Source organism: Melanotaenia boesemani, chromosome 3 (assembly GCF_017639745.1).
Source record: "Melanotaenia boesemani isolate fMelBoe1 chromosome 3, fMelBoe1.pri, whole genome shotgun sequence".
Lineage (NCBI taxonomy): Eukaryota > Metazoa > Chordata > Actinopteri > Atheriniformes > Melanotaeniidae > Melanotaenia > Melanotaenia boesemani.
Genome location: NC_055684.1, coordinates 12914052 through 12931682, shown reverse-complemented (window position 1 = coordinate 12931682; position 17631 = coordinate 12914052). Strand labels below are relative to the sequence as shown.

At 42.2% G+C, this 17631-nt stretch overlaps 1 protein-coding gene, 1 long non-coding RNA gene and 8 other non-coding genes across 10 annotated transcripts in view; 5 read left to right on the top strand and 5 right to left on the bottom strand.

Moving 5' to 3' along the window:
- LOC121636430 (transcription factor 7-like 1) overlaps nt 1-17631 on the bottom strand; it is a 92661-nt gene that overhangs the window by 32006 nt on the left and 43024 nt on the right. The gene's annotated exons all lie outside the window — the stretch shown is intronic.
- On the top strand, nt 4633-6358 carry LOC121636305. The gene is made up of 5 exons (XR_006009710.1): nt 4633-4711; nt 5232-5364; nt 5504-5742; nt 5957-6091; nt 6194-6358. It is a non-coding gene; the product is annotated as an uncharacterized LOC121636305 (long non-coding RNA).
- Nucleotides 11177-11295, bottom strand: LOC121637577. Its single transcript, XR_006009888.1, has one exon. It is a non-coding gene; the product is annotated as a 5S ribosomal RNA (ribosomal RNA).
- LOC121637562 lies at nt 11789-11907 on the top strand. Its single transcript, XR_006009874.1, has one exon. It is a non-coding gene; the product is annotated as a 5S ribosomal RNA (ribosomal RNA).
- Nucleotides 13037-13155, bottom strand: LOC121637576. The gene has a single exon (XR_006009887.1). It is a non-coding gene; the product is annotated as a 5S ribosomal RNA (ribosomal RNA).
- LOC121637561 lies at nt 13649-13767 on the top strand. Its single transcript, XR_006009873.1, has one exon. It is a non-coding gene; the product is annotated as a 5S ribosomal RNA (ribosomal RNA).
- LOC121637575 lies at nt 14896-15014 on the bottom strand. The gene has a single exon (XR_006009886.1). It is a non-coding gene; the product is annotated as a 5S ribosomal RNA (ribosomal RNA).
- On the top strand, nt 15508-15626 carry LOC121637603. The gene has a single exon (XR_006009908.1). It is a non-coding gene; the product is annotated as a 5S ribosomal RNA (ribosomal RNA).
- LOC121637574 lies at nt 16757-16875 on the bottom strand. Its single transcript, XR_006009885.1, has one exon. It is a non-coding gene; the product is annotated as a 5S ribosomal RNA (ribosomal RNA).
- On the top strand, nt 17369-17487 carry LOC121637591. Its single transcript, XR_006009897.1, has one exon. It is a non-coding gene; the product is annotated as a 5S ribosomal RNA (ribosomal RNA).

Sequence of the window (17631 nt, the reverse complement as noted above, 5' to 3'; positions counted from 1 at the left end):
ACTTTATGTTGCAGCTCAACTGAACCACATCAAAAACGGATGAGACGACACTCCGGCTTGCAGTCGAACATCAACTTTAGTGAACAATTTTTATGAACATGTTACAGGGAAACTATTACGCTCAACTTCTCCATTTTTTTTTTCTGATGTCACACCTTTTGCGCCAAACTAGCGGGGGCAGCACTCAGTTCAAATGCATGATGGGTAATGAAGTTTTTGTGTTAACACAAGAATCAGAACATATTAAATTTGTCTCAAACTCTAAAGTTAATTCTTCACTAATGAATCAGGTTGAAATGAATTCTTCCATCCCTTTTAAAACGTTTAACATCTGAATGAATTACACCATGAATGACCAAATATTTATCAAAACTAATGTAGACCATTTCTTCTTCAAATAAGTCACAACATCCTCCCCGCCGATAAACTACAGTTTATCTAAAATTCCAAAAGGAAATAACAGTTGAACAGGTCTTCTTAATACAGTCCCAGTGTGGGTGCGAACAGCGCATGACAACACCGTCACGGCCTGGAAACAGTTTCTTGATTCTTCCCAGCCTCCAGGATTGCCTTGGTGTGTTGTCTTCTCCTATGAGTACCACATCCCCCACTTTCAGCATAGGGGGCTGCGGTTTCTCACAGCGATGGGCTGACTTCAAGTCCAACAGGTATTCTCTTCGCCAGCTGTTCCAGGAAGTAGTCATTAATCTTTGTCCATATCTCCATCTCCTTGTCATTTCCTCCTACTGAAAAACAGTCATTACTGAAAACAATAATAACACAAGTTTTATTAAAAAAATGTATGTCAAAATTGAGCTTTGCGCTCCTCAGCACTCTCCTCAGGACGTATTTGACTGAGCACACAAGACGCTGCCAGAAGCCACAACCCCAGGCAGCGCTCTCTGCTATGAATCGCCAAGAGATGGCCTTTTCTGAGAAGAACTCCTGCAGCTGAGGGGACTTGATGCTCTGCTACAGTTCTTTAAATCTTGATCCGCTCTCTTAAATGTTCTGGCACTGTTGGAGGAGATCGCCTTGCACAATCCTATTCTCATTTTAGTGCCAGCAGAAAGTTGTCGGTGAACTGATCAGAGACGTGTTCTAAGTGTACAGCTCTTGTTACTGCACAGGTAAACAAAGCTACATAAGATTTCCTCATGGAGCGCTGTTCCTTCACATATAGTGGCCCAGCGAAATCCACACCTGTGATTTCAGATGGTGGTGACTCGGTTATCCTGTCTCTTGGGAGAGGAGCAGTGACCTGCTGTCCAGCCCTTGCCTTGAATCTTTTGCAAAATGTGCACCGTGATATAACTTGACGTACCGGCTGTTTTGACCTAATAATCCAGTATCTCTCTCTGTCTTGCACCAAAGTGTCTCTCACACCTGCATGCATTATTTTCTCATGTTGATACAGAACCAACACTTCTGCATACTTGTTTTTGTTAGGCAGAATCCATGGATGCTTCTCTCTGTAGGTGAAATCAGAATTCTGAAGCCTACCTCTTACACCGAGCAGCTCATCTTCATCCAGAAAAGGTTTTAGCTCTGGCATTTTAGAATCAGTGTTGAGAATCAGCCTTCAGAAGTTTGATTTCCTGGCTGAAGCTCTTTCCTAACCCTAACCTTGATCTAATAGTATTCTGCTCCTTGCAACTCTTCTGTTTTCAGTTCATCACACATTTTTGTACTGCTACGTGTGTTCTGAATCTTCTTATCCAGACTGTCACCTGGAACACTGTTTTAAAGCTACTACAGTGTGTGCAGAATTATTAGGCAAATGAGTATTTTGACCACATCATCCTCTTTATGCATGTTGTTCTACTCCAACTGGTACAGGCTTGAAAGCCTACTACCAATTAAGCATATCAGGTGATGTGCATCTCTGTAATGAGAAGGGGTGTGGTCTAATGACATCAACACCCTATATCAGGTGTGCATAATTATTAGGCAACTTCCATTCCTTTGGTAAAATGGGTCAGAAGAGAGATTTGATGGACTCTGAAAAGTCAAAAATAGTGAGATGTCTTCCAGAGGGATGCAGCACTCTTAAAATTGCCAAGCTTTTGAGGCGTGATCCTCGAACAATCAAGCGTTTCATTCAAAATAGTCAACAGGGTCGCAAGAAGCTTGTTAAAAAAAAGAAGGCGCAAAATAACTGCCCATGAACTGAGGAAAATCAAGCGTGAAGCTGCCAAGATGCCCCAGCTTTGCCATATTTCAGAGCTGCAACATTACTGGAGTGCCAAGAAGCACAAGGTGTGCAATACTTAGGGACATGGCCAAGGTAAGGAAGGCTGAAAAACGACCACCACTGAACAAGACACACAAGATAAAACGTCAAGACTGGGCCAAGAAATATCATGAGACTGATTTTTCAGTCTCTGAAACCTTTTTCAAGGTTTTATGGACTGATGAAATGAGAGTGAGTCTTGATGGGCCAGATGGATGGGCCCGTGGCTGGATCAGTACAGGGCAGAGAGCTCCACTCCGACTCAGACGCCAGCAAGGTGGAGGTAAGATACTGGTATGGGCTGGTATCATCAAAGATGAGCTTCTGGGACCTTTTCGGATTGAGGATGGAGTCAAGCTCATCTCCCAGTCCTACTGCCAGTTTCTGGAAGACACCTTCTTCAAGCAGTGGTACAGGAAGAAGTCAGCATCGTTCAAGAAAAACATGATTTTCATGCAGGACAATGCTCCATCACACGCATCCAAGTACTCCACTGCGTGGCTGGCCAGAAAAGGTCTAGAACAGGGCTATTCAATTCGGTCCTACGAGGGCCGCAATCCAGCAGGTTTTCCATGTATCCCTGCTTCAACACACCTGACTCAAATTAAATGGATCTAACAGCCAATCAAGTTCTGAACAATGACTAATTAATTTGAGTCAGGTGTGTTGAAGCAGGGATACATGGAAAACCTGCTGGATTGCGGCCCTCGTAGGACCGAATTGAATAGCCCTGGTCTAAAAGAAGAAAAATAATGACATGGCCTCCTTGTTCACCTGATCTTAACCCCATAGAGAACCTGTGGTCCCTCATCAAATGTGAGATCTACAGGGAGGGAAAACAGTACACCTCTCTGAACAGTGTCTGGGAGGCTGTGGTTGCTGCTGCACGCAAAGTTGATCGTGAACAGATCAAGACACTGACAGAATCTATGGATGGCAGGCTTTTGAGTGTCCTCGCAAAGAACGGTGGTTATATTGGTCACTGATTTGTTTTTGTTTTGTTTTTGAATGCCAGAAATGTATATTTGTAAATTTTGAGTTGTTATATTGGTTTCCCTGGTGAAAATAAATAAGTGAAATGGGTATATATTTGGTTTTTGTTAGGTTGCCTAATAATTATGCACAGTAATAGTCACCTGTACACACAGATATCCTCCTAAGATACTAAAACTAAAAAGAGCCCCACTCCAACTTCCAAAAATATTCAGCTTTGATATTTATGAGTCTTTTGTGTTCATTGTGAACATAGTTGTTGTTCTATAATAAAATTAATCCTCAAAAATAAAACTTGCCTAATAATTCTGCACACCCTGTATACCTCTCCAGGCATAACACTGGTACTTGGATGCAGCTTGGCTCGTTGTCATTGCTCCACCCTTGGTTTCTCCCTGCAGATAAGCAACTGCACTGTAAGCCCTTTCACTTGAGTTACTTGTGTTTTTTGACTGTTCTGGGGCTGCACATCAGTCTTGTACCACCTTGAGATGGACAGCTGGTGTAGCTGAGGAAGCTCTGAGCACCACTGTTGCCATTTCTTTGTGAGATCAGGTGGCAGCTCTTCGTCCCATCTCAGCACTCTCTCCAACATTTCCTGGAATAGATATTTTATTCTGACAGTGAAAGGGGTCAAGAATCCAAGAGGGTCAAATATTCGAGCAGCTGATTGTAGGACTCTTCTCTTCCTATTCCCCCTTTGCTTCAAGATCATGTGCAAACCTTTGGGGTCAAACACAAAGTCGTCAGTTGCTGGTCTCCACACTAAACCAAGAACTTTCAGTATTGATCCATGAGCCTCATGATCAACAGTACAGTCCATCTGGCTCCCTGCCATTTCTCCTTTAGTTCTGGTGAGTTTGATCCATACCAGCAGCTCTCATAATACTCTTTGCTGTCAGTGTCAGTCAGAGATGGCAAGTAACGAAGTACAAATACTCCGTTACAGTACTTAAGTAGATTTTCAGGTACTTTGTACTTTTACAAGTATTTATTTATCTGATGACTTTTTACTTTTACTCAGTTACATTTTCAACATAAATATCGGTACTTCTACTCCTTACATTTTCCCAAAAAGGCTAGTTACTTTTTTTTTTTTTGTGGCACCACGACACCAATGCGCGTGGACTGTTTTGGGTTTTGAAAGACGCAGGAGGAGAGGCTGCCTGTCTCTCTGTTTGTGGGCGTGCATACAAGTGTGCACGTATTTTGTGTGTGTCAGAGCAGGTCTGCCACTCCGCGCCCACACCTGTTACACCACCAATGTTTGAGCAGCTGCACAAAATGGACAACGGTGAGGCTCACGCTCAGTCACAGGAGCAGTCTGTTGGGGAGCTGCACCCATGGCCTTATTTGAAAGAGCTTTTTGAGTTTGTTGGTGCTAAAAGCAACTCCTGGCAAATGCGTTGTATCTTGTGCAAACCAAAACCCCAGGAAATATTGGCGTTCAAGAACAGTCCGTCAAACCTCAGGAAACACATTAAGGTAAGTCATTAGCGCTAGCTACATGTTAGCTAGTTAGCTAAGCTAACATTAGACTGCTCATCTGAATACCTAACATCTTACTGTGCAGACGTTATTGCTATTAGAATTCATGTTCTTGCTCTTAGGGATACAAACATTGTCTGGGGAAATGATTTTAGGTAGGTGGTGCTGCTGTTACAATTCAAAAAAGCCAAACAGTACTGTTAACAGCAGTAAAGTTATAGTGAAACTGGGGGGGGGGGTTCCTTTTCATTTTATGAAGTCAAATGTTAATCTGTATATTTTACTTAAATGCAAATTTTGTATTGAATCACATTTTATCAGAAAAACTATCTGACCCATGACTCATAGATGAAAAAAATCAGCGCCCCCATTTGAGAGCCAGATCGAAATTGTTGTGTGCACCGCTGGTGATAATATAAGGCTAACATTATAAGCTAAAGGCAATGCTGCCCTGACAAACATTTGTATCACTTGACTCTCTTTGTATCCTATGGCTCTCCAACATTTGCCCCTCTAGAGAAAGCACGAGAGATACCTGGAGAAGTACACCAAGCTAGCTATTCAGAAAAGGAAGCATGAGGAAGATCCGAATGACCAAGCAACACCCAAGCAGCTGAAACTGTGGGATACACCTCGTGTAACACAGAAAGGTGTGGATGAGCGTCTTGTTGATTTTGTGGTTAATGGCCTGCACCCTCTGAGTGTTGTAGAAGAACAGGGTTTTCAACGTCTAATTAAGTACCTCCAACCCGACGCATCTGTCATGGTTCGCAATACCATGAAGAGCAGAATTGACAAAGCAACTACAGAGATGAAAGAGAATCTCAAGGCGGCGATGCATGATGTGGAGTTCATAGGGACCACCACTGACTGCTGGACAGCAAACAGAAAGGGCTTCATCGGTGTCACAGCCCACTGGATACATCCTACAAGTCTGCAGCGGTGCTCTGCTGCACTAGCATGCAAGCAGCTGAAAGGACCACACAACTTCACTGCACTTGCAGATGCTCTGACTAAGATCCATACAGGTATGTAGGCTATTGGTAGATTTAGTAGCATTTTCCTTGAGTCCAATCCAGTTTAAATATTTAGGCTTGTTGTCGCATCTGCATTCATTCATTAATTTTAATACTTTGCCTTTAACTCTGAATATCTGGATTCTTAACTGTTAATGTGTGCAATCATTAAAAAATTCTGTGGTGTCGTATCTGTATGCCTTTTTTTACCCGTCTGTCTGTCTAGAGTTCAACATCAGAGACAAGATTGTGCGTACAACGACAGATAGTGGGTCCAATTTTCTGAAAGCCTTCAGAGTGTACGGTGTCGATGATGAAAACAACAATGCAGAACCATTCGGGGCAGAGCCAGATGAATCAGGTGAGTGTTGCATCATATTGGTTTGTGAAGATGACATAACTATTAAGTGTTTGGATATCTTGAAAAACACCTTTGAATGCTAATTAATATTTTATTAATAAGGAGAGGAGGATGGTGAAGAGATCACGATGGAGGCTGTTGAAGCCGGCCCCTTGCTGGAGCAGGATGATGGCCTGGAATACCAACTGCCAAAGCACCATCGCTGTGCCTGTCATCTTCTGAACCTGGTGGATGATTGATTGAGTTTATGGATCCAAGGGATGACATGTAAGTTTGAACACTTATTCTCAACACGGTCCTTTGATATGCGCAGGTGGCAACAGTTGATGTCAAAGCAGTGAATGAAGACCGGATCTACATAAAGCTCTCTCGCTCATCGTTTGCAAAGTGCCAGGCTCTCTGGAACAAGAGCAGCAGATCCACCTCAGCTACAGAGATAATTGAAGAACACTGCAAACTCCAGCTCCTGAGGCCTTGTGAAACAAGGTACACTTTGCATTTTGAGACGTGTTCAACCCTTTCAATCTGTTTCAGATGTAAAGCACTATACAAATATAATGTATCCTTTTTTATTGTTACAAGGTGGAATTCTCTCTTCTATGCTGTTGAGAGGATTGTACGGATTGTGAAAGAACAAGGAGAAGCAGCCATTGCAGCGATCTGCAGCACGCTGGAGATTACGATGTAAGTTTACTTTGCACTACCACTAGGGCTGCACAATATATCGTTTGAGCATCATCGCAATATATTTGTGCGCAATAGTCACATCGCAGGTCAAATCGCAATGTAGGAGGCAAATTAACTCGTGTGTTCTTATCTAATTTCAAAGGTACCTGACATACATTGTCACAGTGATCCACCACTCACTTACTTAGTTTGGCGAAGAACAAACTTTTTGTGGTAAAACACAATTCACATTTGTACATAATAAAACAAAATGTACTTAGGTCCTAGCAGATTAAAAGCAGGCAATGAGAAAGAACAATACGAACAACTAACAGAAAAAAAACAGACTTGCAACATTTAGAAAGTTAAGATCAGTGCAGGTTCATTGTCAACAAGATGGCAGAACTTAAAGTGCTGTTCAAGTCATCTGCTGAAATTCTTGTATCTTTTCATATTGCAATATATATCGCAATGTATATCGCAGGGTTGGAAAATATTATAATGCCAGTTTCTTCCAATATCGTGCAGCCCTAATTACCACCTAACTGTAGGGTTGGCTGGTGTAAGTAAATGTGTAAGAGATAATCAACAAGAGCAGCTAGCTTCTTTATTCACCATCTTTTCAGGTGATATATTCTTCCCTGCTGTTCTACCAACACTAAAGAAGGTGATGACCTGCAGTGCTAACTTATAGTGCCGCCTAGTGGCCTAACAGGGAGTAGAACTAAGTAATAATGCTATAATGCACTTGCAAAGAACACAGCACAAACTTTGCATAGTTTTAGGTGTTGTGGGCATGTAATGTTTGACTGTTTAGACACTGATGGTTTTGTGTATCTGTATGTTTCTCAGGTTCAGTCCTGCCGAGATTGCTTTTCTCACAGAATATGCAAAGACCATGAGCCCAGTTGCAAAAGCAGTTGATGTTTTTCAGGGTGAGGCAAACGTGCAGATGGGGTGGCTTGTACCCACCATCACACTGCTCAAGTCCAAGCTCCAGAACCTTCACACCACCTCCAAGTACTGTGGGCCATTGGTGGATGCTCTTCAAGCAGGGCTTGAACGTCGCTTTGGAGAGATGCTTGCTGATCCAGAGCTGATTGCTGCTGCCATTCTTGTCCCCAAGTTCAGGACACGCTGGACTACTGATGAAGCCATCATTAAATGTGGTATGTGCTGCTTTCTTTTAGGGGTGTCCTGAATCCCGATACAACTTTTTCACTTCTGATACAATACCGATATCACAGCCTTCAGGATTGATTGATACTGATATCAGTCCGATAAGATATCAACATAAATCATACACACTTTTACCCATTTTGTAGTGTGAAATATGTGAACGGCATGATCAAGTGATATTACTCAAACATAGAACAATATTTAGCAACAGTAAGCATGAGGGGAAAAAAACTGACCAATTTATTATTAACCATTTATTATTAACCAAACGCATGCTGCATCCGAGCGCTGCTGGAAAGAATTGCTAGACCAGAATTCAGGGTGGAATGGACTGCTTATATATCGGAGATTTTTGATGTAGTCCGATATAATCCGATTATTTTTTGCAGATATCAGACCTATTTCCGATATCGTATCAGGACACCCCTATTTTCTTTTATTGTATTGTTATATTTTTTAAATTATGTCTAATATTCTTAGCACCCTAAAACTCACTCCCCTCACATCTATATGTACATTCAACCAAAGTGGATCGCAACAGGTGCAACCGACCGTTGCACCTGTTAAATTCCACTTATAACCCCACAACCCTTCCCTACCTCCTTCTCCACACCTCCATCCATAGTCCTTCATTTCCTTGCCCTCCCTTGCTCAGTCCCTCCCTCTTCTGTCCATCCCCTTCTCTTGTATTCTAATTTTGTTTCTTCATTTGGTTTTATATCCCCCATAGGCCTTGACTACATCAAAACCCACCTGAAGGAGCAGAGTAGTGCAGCACGGTCAGGTGACGCTCTGTCGTCAGCAGAAGAGGAGGACTTCTTTTTGTCAATCAAGCAGACAGATCAACGGGACGGTAACACCAAACAACTTGAGTCCTACCTGATCAGTCCAACTGATACCATGGACATCCTAAAAACATTTCCATCTGTGTGCCACCTGTCTCTTAAGCTCAACACACCACTACCTGCCTCAGCTGCCTGTGAGAGGCTTTTTAGCACAGCAGGAATGATTTTTAGACCCAAGAGGGCTAAGCTACTTTCTGAGAACTTGGAAAACCTGCTTCTCATGAAGCTCAACAAAAGGTTTTGTTAAATTTGTTTTGTTTACCATGCCTTCACATTAAACTCGCATAGAGGGATGGAGTGATGCAGTGCAGAGGTGGAGAGGGGGTTTAGTGTTGTGTAGGTGTAAACATGAGTAACAAATGAGGAGCACAAGTGTTGTCTTTAATGTGAAGGGTTTTTCATTGATCTTCACTGAATGCATGGTGTGCAACTTTTTCTTTTTTCCATTTTCAATTTCTTTGGCAGGAAGATTTCACAGTGTTTATTGTACTGGAAAATAGCTAGAGAAGCTTATTTTCATCTGTAGTTCCTGGGTGTGCCACTTACAAAAACACACCTGTACAGTGTTAAACATTTGTTACCTGATGTATTAAAAAAGTGCTATTAAATAAAGTTGCTTGAGAGTTGGGCCTATGAGCATGATTTGTGACAGTTTACATTGAGATACTAGACAGCGGTGGTTGTTGAAACAATAACATTGCTAAAGTAGAATCCATATAAATTATTCTGTGTTTAATAGCTTTGCAGAAAGTGAATCATGCAATAGAAATACATTTTACTTTTAAAAATACTTTTGAGTACATTTCAGAGCCTGTACTTTTTTCTTTTACTTGAGTAGATATTTGGATGAGTACTTTTTACTTTTACTCAAGTTGTTTTTTTACATTTGTATTTTACTTCTACTCAATTAAGAAATGCGGGTACTTTTGCCGTCTCTGGACAAAACCAAAACTTCCACAAACATTACCATTACAAATGCTTCACGTGCTGCTTCAACACAATCTTCGACACTCCGTTTGGAGCTTCTTGCTATATTTATATACACAGGAACACACACTTCGGGTGTGTTCACAAAACTTCTTTTTTACCTGCACCTCTCACATGCACAGCTGTCAGTCTTCATACAGAATCAACAAGAAAATTCTTTATTTCAATCACAGCAGTCACCTACCACGTAACAACTTTGTCTGATCTTGGAATGTAAGCATGGTCGGGCCTGGTCAGTACTTGGATGGCAGACCTCCTGGGAATACCAGGTGCTGTAAGCTTTTGCACCCATCTCTACAAACTGCAGAGGGCGCTGCTGCTGCAACAAACAATTAAACACCACACTTATCTTTAAATTGATTCACTCATCATTCATAATACACAAACAAAATACAACAGTCAGCCTTCCTTTCATGTCAACCACCTAGGAAATCTACTTGGACTAATAGGGAGGAAAATTCCTGAGCTCAGTTAAAATGCTTACAGTTCACAATAGATCAAACAGTGACATCACACAGTAGCTGGTGCAAAGAACATACACAGATCAAAAGGTGACATCACACAGATGAATATGACATAAAGGTGGAACAAAGTTCAATGAGCAAACACAAAAAAATCAAAATTAAAAAAAAAAATCGCAGACTAGTGTGGTACCGTAGAGATGGCACAAAGATCATACGCTGATCAAACAATGACGTCACAAAGATACTTTCACATCAAAAAAGGTGCCACAAAGATCATACACAGATGAGTATGACATCATAAAGGCGAAACAAAGATGCAAGTGTGAAATCACACAGATGACAATAACATCAAAAGAGTAGTAAAATGGTCATGCACAGGTCAATCACTGACATCGCACAGGCAAATGTGACATCATAAAGGTTGTAGCACAGATGGTGCTACAAAAGCATTTTGCAACCCTGTGATAATATGCAATGTTACAAAGGATATTTATTTATTATTTATTTCTTTTCTCTTGGTTTGAAGCAACAGTAACAGAGAAAAACGTAATAATAAATGGTTTTAAAGAGTGCATTAGCATTGAGCTCAGGAGTGAAACTGATTTACATCTTCTACACAAAGAGGTTGTTACGTGGCAGGTGACTGCTGTGATTGAAATAAAGAATTTTCTTGTTGATTCTGTATGAAGACTGACAGCTGTGCATGTGAGAGGTGCAGGTAAAAAAGAAGTTTTGTGAACACACCCGAAGTGTGTGTTCCTGTGTATATAAATATAGCAAGAAGCTCCAAACGGAGTGTCGAAGATTGTGTTAAAGCAGCACGTGAAGCATTTGTAATGGTAATGTTTGTGGAAGTTTTGGTTTTGTCATTGTGAAATATGAAGCTGTTTGGAAGTGATGCTGCAGCAGCAGCGCCCTCTGCAGTTTGTAGAGAGGGGTGCAAAAGCTTACAGCACCTGGTATTCCCAGGCGGTCTCCCATCCAAGTACTGACCAGGCCCGACCCTGCTAGGCTTCCGAGATCAGACGAGATCGGGCACATTCAGGGTGGTATGGCCGTAAGCGACAACAAACGCGAGAAAATATCCTTTTCTACGTCATCCAGCAGCAGCATTTACACACTCACCTTTGTCTCTGCTTATTACAGCAAAACTAGGTTTCTGCTGCTATTTAACATGCTCACACGCTACAAATGTGCATGTATCTTACTGCGTGTCCAGCTTCACTACAAATATACAAGCAAGGAACAAACGTCTGCTTCTTTGTTTGCAGCCACCCAGTCTGAGAGACGCACTTTCACGAGTGGCGAGAAAGCTGACGGATCAACATGGGCTGCTCAATCCCACTTGGCAAGCAACACACCTGGCTCACAACAACAGCATCTCAATCAGGTGTGTTGCCCAAGGGAAACCTTTATAAAAAATGTGAAAAATCAGAAGGACCCTGGCCCTGGAAGACCAGGACGGAGGACCTCTACTTTACTGCTGTTTCCAAACAGTAGAAAAAGATGGTGAGTGCACATAGAGTATAAAAACGCCGTCTAGGCCTGGCTCTCTCGCTTATGGCCATACCACCCTGAACACGCCCGATCTCGTCTGATCTCGGAAGCTAAGCATGGTCGGGCCTGGTCAGTACTTGGTTGGGAGACCGCCTGGGAATACCAGGTGCTGTAAGCTTTTGCACCCGTCTCTACAAACTGCAGAGGGCGCAGCTGCTGCAACAAACAATTAAACACCACACTTATCTTTAAATTGATTCACTCATCATTCATAATACACAAACAAAATACAAACAGTCAGCCTTCCTTTCATGTCAACCAACTAGGAAATCTACTTGGACTAATAGGGAGGAAAATTCCTGAGCTCAGTTAAAATGCTTACAGTTCACAATAGATCAAACAGTGACATCACACAGTAGCTGGTGCAAAGAACATACACAGATCAAAAGGTGACATCACACAGATGAATATGACATAAAGGTGGAACAAAGATCAATGAGCAAACACAAAAAAAATCAAAATTCAAAAAAAAAATCGCAGACTAGTGTGGTACCGTAGAGATGGCACAAAGATCATACGCTGATCAAACAATGACATCACAAAGATACTTTCACATCAAAAAAGGTGCCACAAAGATCATACACAGATGAGTATGACATCATAAAGGCGAAACAAAGATGCAAGTGTGAAATCACACAGATGACAATAACATCAAAAGAGTAGTAAAATGGTCATGCACAGGTCAATCACTGACATCGCACAGGCAAATGTGACATCATAAAGGTTGTAGCACAGATGGTGCTACAAAAGCATTTTGCAACCCTGTGATAATATGCAATGTTACAAAGGATATTTATTTATTATTTATTTCTTTTCTCTTGGTTTGAAGCAACAGTAACAGAGAAAAACGTAATAATAAATGGTTTTAAAGAGTGCATTAGCATTGAGCTCAGGAGTGAAACTGATTTACATCTTCTACACAAAGAGGTTGTTACGTGGCAGGTGACTGCTGTGATTGAAATAAAGAATTTTCTTGTTGATTCTGTATGAAGACTGACAGCTGTGCATGTGAGAGGTGCAGGTAAAAAAGAAGTTTTGTGAACACACCCGAAGTGTGTGTTCCTGTGTATATAAATATAGCAAGAAGCTCCAAACGGAGTGTCGAAGATTGTGTTAAAGCAGCACGTGAAGCATTTGTAATGGTAATGTTTGTGGAAGTTTTGGTTTTGTCATTGTGAAATATGAAGCTGTTTGGAAGTGATGCTGCAGCAGCAGCGCCCTCTGCAGTTTGTAGAGAGGGGTGCAAAAGCTTACAGCACCTGGTATTCCCAGGCGGTCTCCCATCCAAGTACTGACCAGGCCCGACCCTGCTAGGCTTCCGAGATCAGACGAGATCGGGCACATTCAGGGTGGTATGGCCGTAAGCGACAACAAAGGCGAGAAAATATCCTTTTCTACGTCATCCAGCAGCAGCATTTACACACTCACCTTTGTCTCTGCTTATTACAGCAAAACTAGGTTTCTGCTGCTATTTAACATGCTCACACGCTACAAATGTGCATGTATCTTACTGCGTGTCCAGCTTCACTACAAATATACAAGCAAGGAACAAACGTCTGCTTCTTTGTTTGCAGCCACCCAGTCTGAGAGACGCACTTTCACGAGTGGCGAGAAAGCTGACGGATCAACATGGGCTGCTCAATCCCACTTGGCAAGCAACACACCTGGCTCACAACAACAGCATCTCAATCAGGTGTGTTGCCCAAGGGAAACCTTTATAAAAAATGTGAAAAATCTGCAGGACCCTGGCCCTGGAAGACCAGGACGGAGGACCTCTACTTTACTGCTGTTTCCAAACAGTAGAAAAAGATGGTGAGTGCACATAGAGTATAAAAACGCCGTCTAGGCCTGGCTCTCTCGCTTATGGCCATACCACCCTGAACACGCCCGATCTCGTCTGATCTCGGAAGCTAAGCATGGTCGGGCCTGGTCAGTACTTGGTTGGGAGACCGCCTGGGAATACCAGGTGCTGTAAGCTTTTGCACCCGTCTCTACAAACTGCAGAGGGCGCAGCTGCTGCAACAAACAATTAAACACCACACTTATCTTTAAATTGATTCACTCATCATTCATAATACACAAACAAAATACAAACAGTCAGCCTTCCTTTCATGTCAACCAACTAGGAAATCTACTTGGACTAATAGGGAGGAAAATTCCTGAGCTCAGTTAAAATGCTTACAGTTCACAATAGATCAAACAGTGACATCACACAGTAGCTGGTGCAAAGAACATACACAGATCAAAAGGTGACATCACACAGATGAATATGACATAAAGGTGGAACAAAGATCAATGAGCAAACACAAAAAAGTCAAAATTCAAAAAAAAAATCGCAGACTAGTGTGGTACCGTAGAGATGGCACAAAGATCATACGCTGATCAAACAATGACATCACAAAGATACTTTCACATCAAAAAAGGTGCCACAAAGATCATACACAGATGAGTATGACATCATAAAGGCGAAACAAAGATGCAAGTGTGAAATCACACAGATGACAATAACATCAAAAGAGTAGTAAAATGGTCATGCACAGGTCAATCACTGACATCGCACAGGCAAATGTGACATCATAAAGGTTGTAGCACAGATGGTGCTACAAAAGCATTTTGCAACCCTGTGATAATATGCAATGTTACAAAGGATATTTATTTGTTATTTATTTCTTTTCTCTTGGTTTGAAGCAACAGTAACAGAGAAAAACGTAATAATAAATGGTTTTAAAGAGTGCATTAGCATTGAGCTCAGGAGTGAAACTGATTTACATCTTCTACACAAAGAGGTTGTTACGTGGCAGGTGACTGCTGTGATTGAAATAAAGAATTTTCTTGTTGATTCTGTATGAAGACTGACAGCTGTGCATGTGCGAGGTGCAGGTAAAAAAGAAGTTTTGTGAACACACCCGAAGTGTGTGTTCCTGTGTATATAAATATAGCAAGAAGCTCCAAACGGAGTGTCGAAGATTGTGTTAAAGCAGCACGTGAAGCATTTGTAATGGTAATGTTTGTGGAAGTTTTGGTTTTGTCATTGTGAAATATGAAGCTGTTTGGAAGTGATGCTGCAGCAGCTGCGCCCTCTGCAGTTTGTAGAGAGGGGTGCAAAAGCTTACAGCACCTGGTATTCCCAGGCGGTCTCCCATCCAAGTACTGACCAGGCCCGACCCTGCTAGGCTTCCGAGATCAGACGAGATCGGGCACATTCAGGGTGGTATGGCCGTAAGCGACAACAAAGGCGAGAAAATATCCTTTTCTACGTCATCCAGCAGCAGCATTTACACACTCACCTTTGTCTCTGCTTATTACAGCAAAACTAGGTTTCTGCTGCTATTTAACATGCTCACACGCTACAAATCTGCATGTATCTTACTGCGTGTCCAGCTTCACTACAAATATACAAGCAAGGAACAAACGTCTGCTTCTTTGTTTGCAGCCACCCAGTCTGAGAGACGCACTTTCACGAGTGGCGAGAAAGCTGACGGATCAACATGGGCTGCTCAATCCCACTTGGCAAGCAACACACCTGGCTCACAACAACAGCATCTCAATCAGGTGTGTTGCCCAAGGGAAACCTTTATAAAAAATGTGAAAAATCAGAAGGACCCTGGCCCTGGAAGACCAGGACGGAGGACCTCTACTTTACTGCTGTTTCCAAACAGTAGAAAAAGATGGTGAGTGCACATAGAGTATAAAAACGCCGTCTAGGCCTGGCTCTCTCGCTTATGGCCATACCACCCTGAACACGCCCGATCTCGTCTGATCTCGGAAGCTAAGCATGGTCGGGCCTGGTCAGTACTTGGTTGGGAGACCGCCTGGGAATACCAGGTGCTGTAAGCTTTTGCACCCGTCTCTACAAACTGCAGAGGGCGCAGCTGCTGCAACAAACAATTAAACACCACACTTATCTTTAAATTGATTCACTCATCATTCATAATACACAAACAAAATACAAACAGTCAGCCTTCCTTTCATGTCAACCAACTAGGAAATCTACTTGGACTAATAGGGAGGAAAATTCCTGAGCTCAGTTAAAATGCTTACAGTTCACAATAGATCAAACAGTGACATCACACAGTAGCTGGTGCAAAGAACATACACAGATCAAAAGGTGACATCACACAGATGAATATGACATAAAGGTGGAACAAAGATCAATGAGCAAACACAAAAAAAATCAAAATTCAAAAAAAAAATCGCAGACTAGTGTGGTACCGTAGAGATGGCACAAAGATCATACGCTGATCAAACAATGACATCACAAAGATACTTTCACATCAAAAAAGGTGCCACAAAGATCATACACAGATGAGTATGACATCATAAAGGCGAAACAAAGATGCAAGTGTGAAATCACACAGATGACAATAACATCAAAAGAGTAGTAAAATGGTCATGCACAGGTCAATCACTGACATCGCACAGGCAAATGTGACATCATAAAGGTTGTAGCACAGATGGTGCTACAAAAGCATTTTGCAACCCTGTGATAATATGCAATGTTACAAAGGATATTTATTTATTATTTATTTCTTTTCTCTTGGTTTGAAGCAACAGTAACAGAGAAAAACGTAATAATAAATGGTTTTAAAGAGTGCATTAGCATTGAGCTCAGGAGTGAAACTGATTTACATCTTCTACACAAAGAGGTTGTTACGTGGCAGGTGACTGCTGTGATTGAAATAAAGAATTTTCTTGTTGATTCTGTATGAAGACTGACAGCTGTGCATGTGCGAGGTGCAGGTAAAAAAGAAGTTTTGTGAACACACCCGAAGTGTGTGTTCCTGTGTATATAAATATAGCAAGAAGCTCCAAACGGAGTGTCGAAGATTGTGTTAAAGCAGCACGTGAAGCATTTGTAATGGTAATGTTTGTGGAAGTTTTGGTTTTGTCATTGTGAAATATGAAGCTGTTTGGAAGTGATGCTGCAGCAGCATGCGCCCTCTGCAGTTTGTAGAGAGGGGTGCAAAAGCTTACAGCACCTGGTATTCCCAGGCGGTCTCCCATCCAAGTACTGACCAGGCCCGACCCTGCTAGGCTTCCGAGATCAGACGAGATCGGGCACATTCAGGGTGGTATGGCCGTAAGCGACAACAAAGGCGAGAAAATATCCTTTTCTACGTCATCCAGCAGCAGCATTTACACACTCACCTTTGTCTCTGCTTATTACAGCAAAACTAGGTTTCTGCTGCTATTTAACATGCTCACACGCTACAAATGTGCATGTATCTTACTGCGTGTCCAGCTTCACTACAAATATACAAGCAAGGAACAAACGTCTGCTTCTTTGTTTGCAGCCACCCAGTCTGAGAGACGCACTTTCACGAGTGGCGAGAAAGCTGACGGATCAACATGGGCTGCTCAATCCCACTTGGCAAGCAACACACCTGGCTCACAACAACAGCATCTCAATCAGGTGTGTTGCCCAAGGGAAACCTTTATAAAAAATGTGAAAAATCTGCAGGACCCTGGCCCTGGAAGACCAGGACGGAGGACCTCTACTTTACTGCTGTTTCCAAACAGTAGAAAAAGATGGTGAGTGCACATAGAGTATAAAAACGCCGTCTAGGCCTGGCTCTCTCGCTTATGGCCATACCACCCTGAACACGCCCGATCTCGTCTGATCTCGGAAGCTAAGCATGGTCGGGCCTGGTCAGTACTTGGTTGGGAGACCGCCTGGGAATACCAGGTGCTGTAAGCTTTTGCACCCGTCTCTACAAACTGCAGAGGGCGCAGCTGCTGCAACAAACAATTAAACACCACACTTATTTTTAAATTGATTCACTCATCATTCATAATACACAAACAAAATACAAACAGTCAGCCTTCCTTTCATGTCAACCAA